Here is a 5,984-nt window from a genome sequence, read left to right as displayed (position 1 = left end):
ATACTTTTTCCTGCTATATTGTGCTCAATATTAGGGTTTCACAACTTATGAAACAATGAAACAGATTAGTATGCTCTGAAAAGGATGAGCAGGACAGTGAAGAGATTGGAGATCACAGTAGCCAATGACAGACTGGAGGAATTAGAAATATTTAGCCCGGAAGTGAGGAGAATAAGAAGGGTCATGATTGCTGTTTTCATGTATGACTGTCTTATGAAATAATTCCTGTTGTTCTTAGCTCCGGCAGGCAGAAGTAGGTTCAATAGGTAGAAATCACAGAGGGAGATTTATATCTTGATGTAAGAAAAAAATGCAAAGAATTACAGTTGACCCAAGGTAAAATGAGTTACCTTACAAGAGAGTGGGCTCACTCTCTCTGGATGTCTTCAAGTTGAAATTGGATGAACATTTGTCAGGAGAGCTATAGAGAGAATTCTTCATCTGGTGGAAATTAGGTTAGATGATCTTTGAGACTCCTTCTAACTCTGAAAGTCTGTTATTTAAACTATCATATGCACAGTACTATTCCAGATTCTTTGGTGGATTTTTTTAAAGATTAAAATGGACATTTTTTTTGCTCTTGAACAGCGTAAAATTATAGTCATAAATTCCCCTGCTTACTATATACTTTAAACTTATTTTTATAGGAAAAACAAATTTTAAAATCAATGAAAATATTCCAAACACTTAAATAGTAATCAAAACTGGTAGCCGCATAGAACTTTTCAGATTAAAAAGTAATTTGCATAATGTAATTTGATCTTTACAACAAGGCAGGTAGTAAAAATAACTGACATTTGAATCACAACAACCTTCATGGAAACAAGAAAGATTAAATGACTTGTCCTTACTCAGATAGGTCACAAGTGTCAATAATACCATTTAACTCATTTTTTACCTGACTTCCAGTCTATCACACTTTCCACGGCAGCATGCTGCTTTTCAATATACCAAAAGTATTATCATCCGTAAGGAAATGGAGACTTAGAGCATTTATATGTATTGTCCAAGATCAAATCACTGCTAAGTGGTGGACCAGAGATTGTTAGGTCTTTGGAATATATGACGCAGCCTGATGTCTAGCCATGTTAAGTATCATGCTAAAGCATAATAATTTTGCTAAAGATACTTACTGCCTATGTAACAGGTAGTGTGGGGTAGTGGATAGGGACATTGCCTTAGAGTCAGGCATGCCACTTAGCTCAAGATTCTGCCTCTGACATCTCTCCTCTGTGTGACCCTTGTCGAGTCACAACCCTCAGGTCCCCCTGCAACTCTAAAGCTCTAAGTTGCAGAGTAATTTGGAGACAAACTTTTGTAGACTGAGTCTTCTCACCAAGAGTTTGCACAGAAGAAATCATTGGTCTGATGCAAATTTTGCTCTAAAATTGTCCGTATAGACTCAAGGAATTTAAGTTACACCACAAACATCCATTCCCATTAGTTTTGTGAAAATGTTAACCTAAGAAACAAAGAAAGGAAAAGAAATAGAAAAGTCAGAATTTTAATGGTAATGCAAGGAGATTTTACGTATCGATGGAATAGAAACAAGTCCTTGCAGTAAATATGAGATAATAAAGGACTCAAAAGAAGACAGCAGGCAGCTATCATGTTTAAAATCAAAAATGAAAAATAAAAGGTGTGATACTTTTATAACCGTGTTGTGTATTGCCATAATGTTTTAGAACATTATAAACTTTATTGCTCTGCTTATGACAGTTTTCATGGCTCTAAAACTGACTTTGACCTAGTTCTATCATAGGTTTCTTCTGAAAGATATATATCTTAGAATATACACATATACATATATATATATATATATGCATATATGTGTGTATGTGAAGATTTTAAAAAGATGGTAGTAGGACAATTAGAATTTTCCACTTAGAGCTTATTGCTACAACATTTTAGTACCCCTAAACTAAAATATGTTGATACAGTGAAAATAACACTGATATGGCGTCAGAGAGCCTGAATTTGAATCCCAGCTTTGCTGTTTACTATGTATGTGGCCACAGGACAGTTACTTGATTTATCAAAACCCAAGTTTCTTCATCTGTAAAATGTAGAGGTTGAACTAGATGAGAGGTGTCAAACATGCCTCCAGCTGTGGCTGAAATGAATTCAAAATGCAATTGGGATTTATTTAACAAAAAATAAAAATACAAGCAAAGATAGACTTTATTATATTTTAAAACTAATTCAATACACAGCCTGCAGGGATCCTTATATATAGATTAGTAGACCTTTTTCTATTTATGTTTGACACCACTGGGTTGTGCGTCCTTTAAAGTACTTTTCAGCTATACAAACATATGGACCTAGTCAGTGAAAACATATTATAGGATGACAAAACTTGGGGAAGCTAATAACCATTTAGCATTTGGAAGTGCAATACAGTGGAAATGACAGTGTACTTAATGAGAGAGGGGCAGGTAGGTGGTACAGTGTTCAGAGTATCAGGCCTGGAGTCAGGAAGACTCATCTTCCTGAGTTCAAATCTGGCCTCAGTCATTTACAAGATGTGTAACCCTTGGCAAGTCATTTAACTCTGCCTCTGTTTCTTCATCTGTAAAATTAGCTGGAGAAGGAAATAGCAATCCATTCCAGGATCCTTGCCAAGAAAGCCCCAGAGTGGGTCATGAAGAGGCAGACACGACTGAAACAACTGAACAACACCATAGAGAGAGAGGGGAACTAGATTCAGAGTTTATGATGTATGGTGCAGAGTATGGGATTTTGAAGCAGAAAGCCCTTCTTCAGAGTCCTGATTTGTCACTTAGGATCTATGTGACTTTTTGCAAGTAAATTTCTTGGCTTTAATTTTACCACCTACGAATTGAACAGGACACACTCTAGAAATTATGATCTTATCACTATATGGATTTGTTTTGATTATGCTTATTGATCACAAATGTGTTTCTCCCTCTGGCTATTACCTCTGTTTTTAATTGAGCAGAGTCATTCTGAGGCAAGAGGAGGATTAGAATGTAATATAAACATAAAAAGCAGGGGAAGTATTGAAGTATAGTTTAAAATGGCTGAAGAGGGCAAAACGATGTTCAGAAGGAAGCACAAAAAGTAGAAAAGTTGTTAAAGTAATGCTATATTTGTTACATAAGTGTTACAGAGTGGGCAGCTAGGTAGCAGCTAAATAGCTAGAGTGATGGCCCTGGAGTCTGGAAAACTTTAGTTCAAATCTCAACTGAGACACTTACTACTTGTGTGACCCTGGGCAAGTCACTTAACCCCTACCTTTCAGAGTTGTTGTGAGCATCAAATGAGATAATTGTAAAGCACTTAACTCAGTGCCTGGCAATAGTAGATGTGATATAAAAGTTAAATATTATTATTATCGTTTGTTATTATTATTATTCAAAAGCAAATGAAATGAAGTAGATAGTCACAGCTTCATATATGATTCCCTTACTGTGTTCTATTGTGCATATGAAAATGATAACTTTTGCTATGGAAGTTCACAATTAAAAAAAAATAAAAAGAAACAAAGAAATCTGTGCTTATGATCGGGCTTAGTAGAAATATTCAAACTGAAAAGTTTTAAGAAATTTGTCATAAGGATGTAGAATTATGTCTTAAAAGTTGATACTTGCTATCATATGGTCAAGTGTGATTGCTGTGATGAAATATTGGATGAATACATCACAAAATGTAAAGTGAATGCTCCAAAAGCAGATTTAATACCATGGCTTCCATGTTCTTCATGATTGATAGCAAGTAACATATTAAATAATAAAATTATAAGTTGTTGAATAAATAAATGTTAGAAGTATACAATTTTACATAACAAATAATTTAGTTCATTTCAAGTAACTAAATAATATTTTTGATAAATGATTTAGTCCTATAGATTTAGGATTTTGCTAACACTACAATCAAGGAAGCCAAGGTAATATCTTCATCTACCCTGATCAGTTTTCCAAACATTTCCTCAACTAATTTGCTATCCCAAAGCTTAAGATTGTTCTGCCTCCACTCACTGTATCAACATTATAGTACTCAACTCATGTAGAATTATAAATTAATAGCAATGTTGAAAGGAGTTTAATTTCTCAAAAGTTATTCAGAATCAAGCATTCACTATCAATCTGGAAATGATTTATGAATTACAGTATTTATGGCTTACCTGGGAGAAAGCGAAATAATTAAATTTCTTGACTAATACATCTGTTTACAATATTTTATATGTAATATACCATTTTGCTGAAAGTAAATATTTAACTTGACAGCATTGGGTTCATAAGATTTTGACATATTCTTTAATTCTTCATCATGAAACCATATTTTTAACACATCAAATATTAAGTATACTTTTGACAAACTTTCCATTTTTATAAGTCCAGCCTTCATTATTTCGCATAGATTTTATTTTTTTCTGTTTCTTTTTTGTTTTATCCTATTTTACTTTATGAAATAAAACAAGCATTTCCATAACATACTATAATAAAAAGATGATTGCACATGAAACTGCAAATCTACTATGCACAACTTGCTATTCCTGTCAAATATACAACAAAATTATCATGTAATTTTATTCTTTTTTTTCTTCCCTCCCCCAACCCATAAATTTTCAATGGTCTTTAAATCAGTTGAGCTCTAAGGTCATTGAAACATGTTTATCTCCATTTTTGATAAATTTCTTAAATCTTCATAACTAGATCACATTGCATAAGATTTTGTCACAATACTCCTTTCCTTTTGGGAATTTCTGTTATACAAGAATGACTCTGCTTCTCAACATATCTATATCTATAGATAGAGAAATATAACATCTGGTTCATCATCCCTCAATAAGGATAAGATGCCCAGGTCCACTGGAAGTAAATTTCCCCTAAACATTTTGTTCACATGGCTACTACCATCACTAACACAGATTAGCACACCTCTGCAAATTAGCAGATGACCTTAAAGAATTTCTTTGGCAGAAAACTTCATCAAACTGTAACTGATCAGAAAATGAATAATGCTCATTTAGGCTACTTATTTAGTAGCTACTCATAGCTAGTAAGGAGTTTAGTATATCTCAAATATCAGATAGATAGTGAATCCCTGGACTCCACATTCAAATCCCTTTAGGCTTAGGGGGTCCTACTACTGCTTGCCTGTTATGGTAATTAAGGTGGGACTTTTTTACTGTTTTCTCTTTTGGAATGCTGAGGTAATCAAGTACCTTTAATGAGTCTTGCCTTTCAAATGTAATGGAATGCAAAGTGAATTTTTGTTTTTTGTTTGGGTAGTACTTCTCAACACTAAGGAATCTTTGATTGAATCAGGAGTCTTTGATGACCTGCTCATGTCAAGGGAAAGCCTAGTTCCAATGAGTTTGAGTAGCATGGCTGTGACACCCTTTGACCCTGAGACGTGTATTTAAGATCTGAGGTTGGCATTTTGCCTTTGGGGGAACACTCATCAAAAGAGTGTTGGTGATGAGATTCTGAATAGCCAAAGGAGTGCTCTTCCCACCCCGCCCCCCGGGCTTTGAAAACCCAGATGTTGGTGCTTCTCTTTTAAGTAACTATGTATGCGATGTCTTGATCAGACAAAGCCTGTCTGTTGATATGTTTGTAGTTTCTGTTTGTATTTTTTGTCTGAAGTTCAGGGTGCTGGGTTTTTTTCCTGAAATAAGTGAATGCTACATGTATGTTTAATTAAAGTAAGATTGTTAACCCATTAAAGTTGCTTTCCTTAAAAAGGTAGATCAAACAACCTGTGATAGTAGCCTTCCTGTGTGCTTTTGTTGTTGGTCTTTCACCCCCACAACAGCTGCTAGCAACATTGTTGTTACATTGCCCTGTGCTATCTGGGCCTTTAAAAATCCAGGGTTGCACCCCTCTTGTTGAGGTATCAGAAGATGGCTTCCATAGAGGAATAATGTATTCTACATATTAACTGTGAATCCTGATATTTAGGCTCAGTTGTTCCGTACATAAATGAGCATTATGAATAATCTTGAAAGTAGCAGTAGT

The sequence above is a fragment of the Trichosurus vulpecula genome, chromosome 2 (assembly GCF_011100635.1).
Source record: "Trichosurus vulpecula isolate mTriVul1 chromosome 2, mTriVul1.pri, whole genome shotgun sequence".
Taxonomy (NCBI): Eukaryota; Metazoa; Chordata; class Mammalia; order Diprotodontia; family Phalangeridae; genus Trichosurus; species Trichosurus vulpecula.
The sequence above is the reverse complement of the archived record's forward strand: the minus strand, read 5'-3'. Positions refer to the sequence as shown.